This window comes from Macrobrachium nipponense, chromosome 29 (genome assembly GCF_015104395.2).
Source record: "Macrobrachium nipponense isolate FS-2020 chromosome 29, ASM1510439v2, whole genome shotgun sequence".
In the NCBI taxonomy this organism is placed as follows: domain Eukaryota; kingdom Metazoa; phylum Arthropoda; class Malacostraca; order Decapoda; family Palaemonidae; genus Macrobrachium; species Macrobrachium nipponense.
Window position 1 is genome coordinate 12,697,793 of NC_061092.1, and position 13,563 is coordinate 12,711,355.

A 13,563-nucleotide genomic window follows, 5' to 3' on the forward strand; every position below is an offset into this window, starting at 1 on the left:
GTAAACAAACACATTTTGACGAAATGTTGCCCCGCCCATCCACCAGACAGAAACTCCATTGGCTCTGAAACCCAAAGACTTTATGAATGGCGGAACGATACATAGATGTGGGTGGGGTATCAGTGCTAGCGTAGTAATACTACTGTAGTAGTAGTGCCGCAACAGTATAGCAGTAATATACATGAATTAAACGTTTAGGCCAACTGCTGGGATCCTTGAGGATCATTTAGCACTTCTTACAACTACTCGAGAAATTAGTTTTTATAGCCAGAAGTTAAATTTTCTAATCCAACAATGCCCATGATAGCCTTCAGTGTTATCCTGAATTATAACGAGGCGAAAGTGGGTGGAGCCTCATAAAGTCATCATTCTGACGATAATTATTGGTGAAGGTTTAAAGCCTATGTACGGTACCGGCTATTTTTTTTTTTTAAATAGGTAGATAGCCAATAAATAAAAATTGCTTGACATTGGATATAGCAGTTATCAAATCAAGCTTGTCTACCATGTTTTGAAAATTACCAACTATTCCCTACATCTTATCAATCTGATTGTGACCTATAAAGTAGACTGTAATTTCTTAGGAAACTTATTTTGGGAGTTAGACTAATAATCGAAGTGTTTTTGTATTTATTAACATATTTTGTTGGTTTGTTCATTATGACAATTATCAGTGGAGAGGTTCCAGAGTTCATAAAGGTGTACTGCTTTGCTTGTATTTAAATTTGTATGTCATTGTTGCCAGAGGTTTAGCCTTTGTTACGTATAGCCAATCATCCATCAAGAAAGAGGGAAGAAATGCTGTCATAAGTTACGTAACGAGTGCGTTCGAAACCTTTTCTCTGAGTAAGTTAGCCCGTCTTCAAAAAAAAGTCACTTTTACATTATAAGTACCAAATTTATTCAACCTACGTAATGCAGAATACAGTCAAAATTTACGTGTAGATATAATATGTATTCTGAATAAGCGTTATATTTGTGAAATACATAGATAAAAAGTTATTGCGAAAAAACCGTGTTACAGAGGCCCTGAATCTCATAGTAGTAGGGGATACTCATCTCCTTACAAGCGTTAAACGGTGGACACTGTAACTCCTCACACGTGGTTCTAGGAGGATACTGAATACCCTGATGTTACTTTGAGGGGATACTGCATTTTTTCATTACGTGGGGGATACTGCATTGTTTGCTTAGAGGTGCTACTAAAAAAATACTTATGTTCGCTTAAATATGTTCATTTTGGGATCATTTAAAATTTACATATGTAATGAGGGGGATACTGTAGTTTTTTATTATCTTTACAAGGTACTGTATATACTAAGTTTGCAGATGTTACTTAAGGAGACAGTAGAGCTACCAAACTAGGGGATACTGTAAATTGGCTAAAAGGTTGTACTAGGGGGATACTTTGTCTTTCTCTACAGATGTCACTTGGGATACTATGGATTTTCTTACACTGTCACATATGGAAACTGGATATAGTTTAAAAGTTTCTTTTCGAGGGATACTGTATATTTAATTACAGGCGTTACTCGAGGTTAATGTATGACAAATGATTATTTGGGGATACTGTTTTTAATTCACAGCAGACGTTAGGTACATTTAAGGTCACTGGGGATACTGTATGTCGGCTTATATTTGCTACCAGGGGGTACAATGCATTTGCTTAAAAGATATTAATGGGGAATACTTTGTCTTCTTATTTTTAGACTATTAGCTATCACAAAAGAACATTTTTTGACATTTTTGAAAGTATTTTTATTAATAAAAAGCGAGTAAACTTACCAGCGTATCCTATCTTATATATATATATATATATATATATATATATATATATATATATATATATATATATATATATATATGGGGGCACAATTCACAATGATGTAAAATCCTCCTGTAGTTTTATAAAAGAAAAATATATATTTCTTGCACAGCAAAATTATAGCTTTCGACCATCAGCTGTGGTTTTGTTCACTAAAACAAAACCACAGCTGATGGTCGAAAGCTATAATTTGCTGTACAAGATATATATATTTTATAAAACTGCAGCAGCATTTTTTACATCATTGTAGACTGCATCCCCATTTACTTAGAGGTACGACATAGTATACCTAGCTTTTGCATATATATATATATATATATATATATATATATAGATATAATATATATATATATATATATATTATATGAGAGAGAGAGAGAGAGAGAGAGAGAGAGGAAATATAGTATAAACTCACAAGCAAACAAAAGCGACCGTGAATATTATATATATATATATATATATATATATATATATATATATATATATATATATTATATATATATATATATGAGAGAGAGAGAGAGGAAATATAGTATAAACTCACCCAAGCAAAATCGAACGACCGTGAATATTATATAAATAGATTATCAAAAAAAAAAAAAATATATATATATATATATATATATATATTATCATATATATATATAATATATATATTTTATTCATTCCTAATATTCACGGTCGCTTTTGCTTGTGAGTTTATACTATATTTCCCAAAGACAATACACGAAAGATGGGAAGCTCAAGCCACAGCCGCATCGGCCGCATACAATTTAGTACCTGGCATGAAATGAAGATGGCGCTAGCATTGCACCTGCCTACATCGTCTGTTTGTTTACTTTTTCACAGAGCGGAGCATTCAATTTCAATCATGAGTGGGCGTAGCCATCATCACCCGTGTGTGGTTTGCAATAGGACGAAAAATGATTTTCCCCATCTTATTTTTCATGCTTTTCCTCAGAATAAAGAAAGGTAATAAAATCATTACATCTGTTATTAAGTACATGATGACTTTTAGAGAAAATGAAGAAATAAAGTAGACCAAAGCAAAATTGCATGTCGGTGCAGTGTTATTTCGAAATAAATATTGGAAAATATTTACAGTACGGTGGACGCCTCTAAGCGGGAAGAAAATATATTTATATGTGATTTTCGACTAGAAAAAAATATCAAAAATATTCTTGCCATTTGAAACCCCAACAACCAACCTAACCTTCCTGGTAGTGTACATTAGTAGCCTAATCATGTCGACAGTAAACCTAGCCATATCAGCAGTACCATAACCATGCCAACAGTAATTTGCAATGGAAATGAAGCTATCTTGCAAAACATATTAAAATCAATTAGAAAAACTATATTTTCTTGTCATTTAGAGGCGTCAATTGTATTTCAAATAAATACCTTAAAGTTTTATTTGCATATCTTGAAAATCTCTAGAAATATGAAATAAACATACCAATTCCTATCACTGTCATACAATTCGGGAATATTGGGTCTCCATGCCTTTTCCAGATAGGCTACTCGCAGCAACTTTGATATACTGTATATATACTGTAGTTATGTTATATTCTCAGCAGCTTACCCTTGGGTTGTAGTTATAAATGTTTACCTTAATTTTTCATTAATAAGCAACTATTTAGCAAACCAATGTTGTTTCATCAGGAAGGATGGATCTTGTGGGAGTATTCATATGGGAGAGCATAAGAAGGTTAGTTAAGTTACAGTGTTTTACTTTAATTTCAAGTTCACTAACCTTTTAATCTATGATTGAATTTTCCTATATGTATGGATAAAAGCATTCAAAATAAAAAAAAAATTACATGCAAACCAGCATATCTGCTCCCACAAGATCCATTCTTACCGTTTCATCTATGTTTCTGCATTATATGCTCATAATTGTTCAATTTTTGAAATGAAATCTTGTAATTGGTACCAACACCCCACATAGTATTCCAAAGTAAATTTACCATTTGGCAGCAAATGTACGCAGTAATACAGTAGTAATAAATTAGCAAAACAAGTTGTGAAATCCTATGATATTTGCTTGTACTGTACATGATGCAAAAAGAAACATGGTTCAAGTCAATTAGAATAATTGCTTCAAATTTTTTTAGGAATGTGCATGCTTCTTGCAGAAATGGCATTTTACTAGAAAATACCAGGCAGAAGTGTTGGTTACATTACCTTCATAAAAGGGTGCCCATTTAATATGCATTTTTGAGAACTCCCACAATTGGGCTATGAGATTTTAATAAATTGTTATAAATAGGTTTTGCCTTGATCCAGAGCTTAATAAATAATCATAAAATATAATAAACTGTATTCATTCCTCTAGGTTCTTAGATTTGTCTGACACATATGTATTGTTTTATGTACAGAATACAATCATAAGCAAAAGCCCAAACAAAGGAAAATAATTACTGTATACTATATTGATGAAATAATAAGATAATATGAGAATAAGTTTGTTTCATTCTAACTGCCCTCTCAAATTTAGATAAAGATACTTAGCAATTAATGTTAACTGCCCTCTCAATTTTAGATAAAGATACTTAGCAATTAATGTTACATTAACTGAAAGATTTTATTTAATGATTCAGAAATGCCTAATATATAAGTCATAAGCTATGATAGAACCCTATAATCATGTTAACAAGCAATATTAATCGATTTAGTATTCAATAATTTATAAAGAGAGGTTTATTGCAGCATAAGAATAAATTTTAACATTTAAAAAAGCCGCGCTACGCCACAGCCGAGTTTTAGTTGAGGGCATGATCAAATAGAATGGCGCGCATTCTGACGGGTTGGATGATGTTTTTTTAATGGTATTAATAGTCAGTTTCCCATCTTTCGTGTATTGTCTTTGATATTTCCTCTACTCAAGCGGAAGAAAGTAACAAAAAAACGGCTTTCAAGTACGCACGACAGTTTCCCTTGTTCCAGCAATGCGCTTATCAGCAACCATCACAAAACATAGACTCGTTTTTCACCACCTAGTTAGTTTTCCATGGCGCCCTTCGTCTTGTCCGATTCGCTTAATTATTTGGAGACAGAATGACGCGAACTAAGTTTCTATGTATATTCAGTGGCGTAATAAGTGAGTATGTGTTGCTTGGTAAATATGACGGGCACTGCTGCTACCACCACCATCATGATATTAGGGAGTTGGACCTGATGAACGACTGCTGATAAAGGCCCCCCACAAAAGCTCATAGGCCTAGGACTCGGCGTCGTGGTATCAACTAATAGGTATGTGAACACAATCAGGATAAGTGCTTTTTAAGGTAGGAGGTGGAGTAAACGATTATTTGAAATGTAAACATTTCCTGAACGTTAGGTAGGCTAGGATAAGTCCAAAGAACTCTTGGGTTAGGTTACGTCTACCGAACTTTATACTGTTTAGCCTAGTATTGCAGTTACTCGGTAAAATTAAGTTTTATGAATTAAAATACATATTTTATCCAAAACATATTATCTTGTTGTTTCTTAGACCAACGATGCTGTTATTTTAATTTCCTGTTTTCCCTAACATTCCTATTACGAAATATCGTTCGTCCAACGGCGTCCCCATTATTGCCAGACATTGTCGATGGCGTCTCGTTAAAAACAACAAAAGTACATACTATTGTTTTCCGGCAACAACGACTTTCGAAAACTATTATTAAAATGGATGAGGAGTATTGGAAATTTTTTTCCACCGAACCACCTAACATTAACGTAAACTGTAAACTGTTCTTGAAATTAATGCAACCGTGAATTAGCGGCAAGAGGAAGCTAAATTACAAAGCTTCCTGGAGGGTAATGTGACACAAAATTCCGCAATGTAACTAAACAGATGAAAGTATCGGCATTTGATTTTAAATGAATACTTACCGGTGTTCCATTTGTTGCTAAGGCAACGTCCATACAGTACCCGATTCGGTAAATACGAGCAGAAGCCCTTGGCGCGAGAAGTCGAGTTACATCCATACACATACACAACAGATTCACTTAGCATCTTACTAGTGTGCGAGCCATCAACTTCGTTTAGAAACAAAACTGTATGAAATTATGACTTGGTTTTCAAGTATGCGCTGTGCTGTTACTTCTTATTGATCCGTTTCACATTTTTGATAATTTTAATTATGCAAATTTAAGTTCCAGCGACAATTTCTTTGTCACCTGCAAAGCACAAATTAGCGATCATGACAGCGAGTAGACTCGTTTTTTTTTTTTTTTTTTTTTATCTCCATTGTATTGCAATATGGCGTCCTTGTTGTCCGTTTCACTTACTCTTTTAGAAATAGGACGAAACGATCGAAGTTTAATTTGATATACGGTGGTGACCTAAGTGTGTTAAAATGGCAAAACCGTGTTTCTCGACATTTATCGGTAAAAGTGACTGGCACGACTGCTTATGACATCGAGACATGCTGAGTTAATACATGATGAACAACTAATACACTGAAGACTAGGCTTAGGCCTGAATGTCATGACATAAATAGGTATGTGAATACAGTCAATATACTCGCAAAGAATGTTTTAGATATGAGGTCAAATAAACCATCATTTAACAGATATATGTAGGAGTTAAGCTGGGCGAGGCTTAGATAACATTGGAGGTTAGTCTAGGTCTAGAGAACTTTGGCAATGTTGGTGCACAGATGGTTAGCCTGGTATCGCAGGTTCTTGGTAAAATCAGTTTTTTATTACCAATGCCCTATTTTTACCATAAACGCATTTTGTTTGTTCTGTTAATTGTTAGCGTTAGCTGCTGTTGTTATAATTGTTTTTTCACCCAACCTCCCTTACCTCAGCAATAACTTTCGCCCACCAGTGTCCCAATAATCGTTATAACCAGACACAGCAGGTAAAGTTACATTAAAAAAAAAAAAATCATTACCTACAGGAACCACGGTCGAAAACGGTTACTTGTAAATGGCCAGGCAAACTATTGAAAACCTTTACGTACGGGACCACATAACGTTTTTGTCAAATAGAATCACTTGAACGGTTCTGGGAGTATATGTATTACCCTTGAATTACCGACATGAGTACTTGAATTACCGCCAAGCATACCGGATGTTTATGTGACAAGCTATGTGAAAGTATGGATTTTAATTTAAGATAAGTACTTCCCCGTGTTGTTGGGGCCGTGTCCTTGCAGTCGTCTATTCGATAGATACAAGCTGAGGCTCCTCAGTGCATCGTAGTACTAATTAATAGTAGTTTGCGAGCCTTCAGATTCCAAGGAGACACAATGATGATTATCATCAATTGTGATTTAATGTTGTCCTTAAACTAACGCTTTCCTTTTTTTTTTTTTCTTTCTTACATATAGCGGTTACTCTCTTACAGTTTTAGTTAAAGAAGCTAGGCCTAATGTTTATATATATATATATATATATCTATATATATATATATATATATATATATTAGTATATATATTATATGATATGATCTGGGGCCATAATTGATAAATCCTATTATTATTTAGGTTTTTATGGATAGAACTGTGTGTGCAGTCTTCTTGGTCAATTTTTTTTTTATCAACCATATATTTTTCGAAACCGAAAATGGTTGAATTATGCTGATTTTTTTCCTTCGTAAACAATTGCATTAATCACTTTTGCTATGAATGACAGATTCACATGCTACTTTGTTCATCATAGTCTTCTAAGATATAATTTCCTTACATTGCAGTTATTGCAACAAAGCACTCATAAGACAATATTAATGCAACGTATCATACCAAAAAAAAGGGGAGGGGGAGGGTTGGGGGTGTTGTAGGGTTGTGAGAGTGTGGTTGGAAATTGGATGCATCTGTTGTTTACAATCAAAATAGCCGGCACCACTTGTTTTACCAAGCGTTTGAAAAAGAAACATCCAAATGATTGATGTCTTTTAATAATGGAAATATCATGGGTAGGTAGCATACGACTGGAAAAATACTGATAAGGGTAATAGTTGAACATTCATGGGATAGTGTGAGCCTAAAGGAGTGGATAACCACATCAGAGGTTTCTTCATTGTGTCTGTCAGTTGTAAAGAGTCTGTCGGTCCAGATCAGTCACATCCATACGAATTTACTGAGCAGGACGAGAACTTGGTTATGTTTTGTTTGTATGGTGCTTTTAACGTTGCACGGAACCAGTGGTTATTCAGCAACGGGACCAACGGCTTTACGTGACTTCCAAACCACGTCGAGAGTGAACTTTTATCACCAGAAATACACATCTCTCACTCCTCAATGGAATGGCCGAGAATCGAACCCGCGACCACCGAGGTGGAACGCCAACACCATACCAACCACGCCACTGAGGCGCTTGAACTTGGTTATGAGGGACGAACTGATCGACTGACTACAGCATAGGTCAGACACCGAAAAATGAAAAGCCGTGAATAGAATTAAAGGATAAAGAAGAGGAATAACAACATCTCTCCAACTCTATGATAGGATTCTGGTAGACTCTCCTTTCCCAACACCCCCCCAACCCCCTCACCCCCCCACCCCACCCCCCCCCCCAAAAAAAAAAAATTGTACCCTGTGAAGAGGCTAACGAACTCGGGGAAAGTATTAATGGGGAAAAATTAGCATATAATGAATTCCGTTTTGAAAATATTCTGTGAAAACAAGAGGTTCTGTTAGGAAGGGAAAAGGAAGAGAGAATTTTAGGAAATTCGACCAAGAATAGACATTTCTAGGGAGGTTTTTTTTTTTTCTAATCCGTATTCATGGTCGATGTGTAACGCCTTGATTTGGGTTCGCTACATTCTCTATGGAATGTGCAATTATAATTACTCATAATGTCTATGTAGAAGGATGTGTGTTATATATGTCATATATAGTATATATACATACGTATACATACGTACGTATCTTCACTCCTAACCTTCTTTAAGATGTACCTGAGAGGTTTTTTCCTTCTGTTACACCTTTCAATTTCCATTTCAGCGCTGAATGACCTCATAGGTCCCAGTGCTTGGCATTTGGCCTAAATTCTATATTCAGCTCAACCCTTCAACTTAGATGTGACCCATTACCATCACTGAACTATTCGACACCGAAACTAATTGGCTTTGACCGCCCAGAATTCTTCTCTGGACTTACCCCGGTTTCTGTTGTGTTTCTGTTGATCTCAGCAGTGAATAATTAACCGTCCGAAGTTGATTGACTTGTTTAGGACGCAGCCAGCCAGCCAGGCGGAGAGCAGGGTTGTGGGGCCAGCAACCCCATCCCAAATGACTTCGTTGATTATATCGTAAGGTCAGCACTCTTTATAGCCATTTCTTTGGGGGTAAAACGATTGTGTGTATATATTTATATTATATATTATATGTGTACATATACATATGTACATATACGTATGTAAATTATATATATATATGTGTGTATATGTATATAGTATATAATATATATATATATATATATATATATATATATATATATATATATGAAAGAGAGAGAGGCGAGCACAATCATTTACGGTTTTCTTTCATTCTTCTAGTATCTCATGTATTATTATTATAATAATAATTTTTTTTTTGGGTGGGTGAGAAAATATGCTACTGCCCAGTGCAGACCTCCAGTTCCTGATTCCACCCACCAAACCAAATATATTTCCCAATCCGAGACATCGTCCCCGCATCCGTGCGCCACCTTCAAAGACACCTCTGAACATTCTTGGTTGGTCCTTAACCTCATATTATGTCATCCGCATTATTCTTCTTCTCCTCCTCCTCCTCCTCCTCCTCCTCCTCCTCCTCCTCCTCTCTCTTCTCCATCTTCCTCAGGGTCACACCGAATGCTTGCCACGTCCACGGGGTTTGACCCAATAACCTGGAAATGTGCTTCACAACTCGCACGTTTCCTGCTTATTAGCACTAAATGTCACCCGATGGATGTTTCCAATATTTTCGCCCGTCTTTTTTTTTTTCTTCATCAGTTTTCCGGGGATGCGGGCAGTATACCACTCGGCAGTACCACTCGTGCTTGTAATGACAGAGGAGAGAGAATCTCTTATATCATTGCATCTATTTCAAAACTTTATTGATGTTGCTCTTCGTGAAGATACTTTGGAAAAAGACACGCTGGTTTATCTGTTTCAGGTAGTATAGGTTACAACAAGCCAAGCTGTAAATTACGCTGTTCAGGTTACAGCCCGAGAGCTTTGGAAACTAGGTGTCCTGTCTGTTCCTAAGGATGATTTTTAAATCTATGTCGTCCCGTTCCCCGGGAATAGTTTTCAATTCTGCAGGTTGATTTACAGTTTGCTGTAAAGTTTTGCCTATTCCGGAGTACAGAATTGGGGTTTTGTACACGTTGATGTTTTGTGTTTTCCAGAGATTAGTTTTGAAACCTTTACTCTTCTGCATATTCCAGAAGACCCTAAGTATATTATTAATATATATAATAATATTATATATCTATCTATATATAATATATTATATTATATAAGTATGTTATATATATACATATATATATAGTATCATAATAATTATTTTATATTTTTATAGCTAATGACATATAGTTTAATAATATCATATATATATATCTATATATTTTATACATTTTTAAACCATATCTATATATATATATATATATAGATTATATATATATATAGTATATATATTATATATATGCATGCACATATATACATGCCTCATCACTTGCTTTAACTGATATGGTTGCATAATACGGGCTTCATTCATCTTCACAAAATGTCATATATAGTACGTAATCTCTCTCTCTCTCTCTCTCTCTCTCTCTCACTTAAATTCTCCACTACTTTTGTGGTATTGAATACACACCCCACCCAAATCCCCTATGGCACCACCCCCTGTTCCTCATTCCACGTCCCTATGTATATGATATTCCTTTTGATTCGGGCAGAATGTTTTCATTATCGGAAATAATAAGTGGGTCTCTTTAAATATTAATGAGAGATGGCTCCATTCAGGAGCAAAGCTTCAAAAGGATGTTTGGAGCAGCAGCTCCATAGCGGAGGAAGGATGAGGTATATTAAGATGGGGGGGATAGGGGTCATTGATAAGGGTCGTCCTAGAGTTTTTTTTTTTTTTTTTTTTTTTTTTTCTTTTTTTTTTTTTCCGTCCTTTTTTTTTTTTGGGGGGGGGGTTTTGTCTTTTTTTTTTTTTTTTTTTTTTTTTGGGGGGGGGTGCTGGTGGGAGGTGGGGTGGAGGTTAACAGCCCTTTATATGCATTCATAAGCGAGTTAACGCTCTAGATTTTCATTCATTCTTATGAAGGTTTATATGGCTTTTTAACTTAGGTTTGCCCTGGGACGAATGGGATAAATTTTTTTACGTCTAATTTACGTATGGCAGTGAGGACGTTTTCCTGCATTTTACCATTAATCTGTATTTACGAAGTCTCTAATTATATCTTCCTTTCTCCCTGTAGATGTAGAGCTGCGCTTAACATATTACCACTGATTAATTTACATATATATATATATATATATATATATATATATATATATATATTATATATATATACAGAACACTTAACATTATTTCCTTACATTTATGGAGTAATTCTTAACATTCTACTCTTAATTTGGGCTACGCCCCCCCCCCTTTTTTTTTATTCCAATTTAGGTGACTTTCAACATGGTGTTTATTCCTAAATAATAAGTATTTCTTGCCGTCTTTATTCAATAGATGTTTATTAATGATAAACATCAGGAAAATTATTCAGCGATAGGAATAAAATTTGTTTAGCTAAAAAGACGCCACCAATCTCGTGTCCCTGCTGAAAGCTATGGAGTAAATTTGTATTTTTTGACAGACAACTACATTTTTGGGAAATCGAAATATATTTATCATAGTTTACCGTTTATTATAGTATATGTTTCTTGTATTTAAAATCCTTCTAGGTTCATTGTTTCATACACTACTTGCTATCAAGTACACAATACATTGCTTAGGTCACCAGAGGCACTAACGAGTATTCCATTTTTGTTGCAAGAAGTTGCGTTTATGGTGAGGTAAAGCAAAATTTCAAAATTAGGGAAAGAATTCGTGTTCTGTTACTCCACCCAGATGTTTGTAGTTTTGTTTAGCCTAAATAAATAATTAAATAATATAATAATAAAAGCTTAAGACGAACAAGTTCATGCATAGTACTTGCTAGTATAGATAAGTAAATAAATAAATAAAGATAAGACCATCTGCTTTAGACTGATCGATATTGAACTTAGACCCCCATTAATATTTTTCCCGAAGTAAGATAGGTATCGTAAGATCAGCATTCATTCCTTGTATTTGTTATAACCACAGTAAAAAGTAAGAATTTTAACCATATCGATTTATCTTATTTAGAAACTAGAGTTCCGGGTCCCTCAAATTTCATAGTTCTTAAACACAAGCAGTTATATGAGTAATTATATGATTGAGAGAGAGAAAGAGAATGCTTTCCTGTATTTAGAAGTCGTAAATATAGGTAACATTGTAAGTGGGCAGCCTGTTCATGTGGTTCATATGTACATCAAGTTCTGTCAGTAATTTGGTAATAGCAATAACTACACCGTTTTTCGTTAAATCTCATATAGGAGACCTTTTACTTTAGTATGTAATAAGTCTTGATTTTATCGGTGTTACCTTGTAAGGAGGCTATTTACCATTTTCTGTAAAGCCCAGGAACGTGGTTCAGAAAACGAACTTGAGCATAGACTAAGTAAAATTATCTCTGGTTGATATGACTCGTTTTGTTGTTTTGATTTTTTCTGTGGTATTTGGTTTGGTGTTTTGCAAGAAAAAATTTATATATATAGTATATAAATGTAGATCCGTTTATATTCATACTTAAAAGCCGTAATTCAAATGAAAGTTAGTCGTCTTGTATTACGTAAAACCTAAAAAAAGAAAAAAAATAAGTAAAAAATTATAGTGCCTGCTTGTCACACTGTAGACTATACTAAAAAAAAATTTTTAGTAAAGCCCCCAGTGTGTCATGCATTACAATACTAAAGAACTGTAGATAGGACTGTATCTAGAGCGTTTAGTATCGTCCACAGCTATTGCTTTGCAGAATTCTTTTTGCAGTGATTCGGCCCCGGCTGCATCTCGATCTGCAAATGACTTATCATCCATTTCCTTTAGTCACTTCACACCTTCCTGTTCCAATTTTCACCTTTCTTTCAAGAACAACAAATTCATTGGGTAAATCTTGTGAGGTTCTAGAAACGTTAGTTCTCGGCGCGGCCAACGTGGAATCAGAAGAATGTATTTCTGGTGATGGAAATTAATTTCTCGATATAATGTGGTTCGGATCCCACAATAAGCTGTACTTCCCGTTGCTAGGTGACAAATTGGTTCCTAGCCACGTAAAAATATATATAATCCTTCGGGCCAGTCCTAGGAGAGCTGTTAATCAGCTCAGCGGTCTGGTTAAACTAAGATATACTTAACTTACAAACGTGAGTCAGTGGCCCCGTAAAGTAGTAGTAATAATAATAATAATAATCACGTTCCATCCTGATGAGTAAATCCTTATGGGAAGCAGTTTTGAATTACTGATAGGGAGGAATGGAAGTCCATCGTCCTCAAGTTTGATCAGTATTTCCTCTCAGTTATTAGTGCAGAGTTCAGAGGTCCACATCAGGCCTCTGTACCGCTTCAAAACCTTACCATACTTAGGTAGTACCACCATTAGGGAGAGCTTGTGCTGGCGCAAATTAACCAACCACCAATAAATATTTCATCCCTTACACTTGCAGTGTGGAATGTTCTCCAGT

General features: G+C 35.0%; 1 long non-coding RNA gene across 1 annotated transcript in view; it reads left to right on the plus strand.

Annotated features, from left to right (window-relative positions):
• Positions 1-4,841: 4,841 nt before the first annotated feature.
• Positions 4,842-13,563, plus strand: part of LOC135206131 (uncharacterized) — a 171,366-nt gene continuing 162,644 nt past the window's right edge. Inside the window, exon 1 of the long non-coding RNA XR_010312683.1 lies at positions 4,842-5,077. This is a non-coding gene — a long non-coding RNA (uncharacterized LOC135206131). The remainder of the gene's footprint in view (positions 5,078-13,563) is intronic.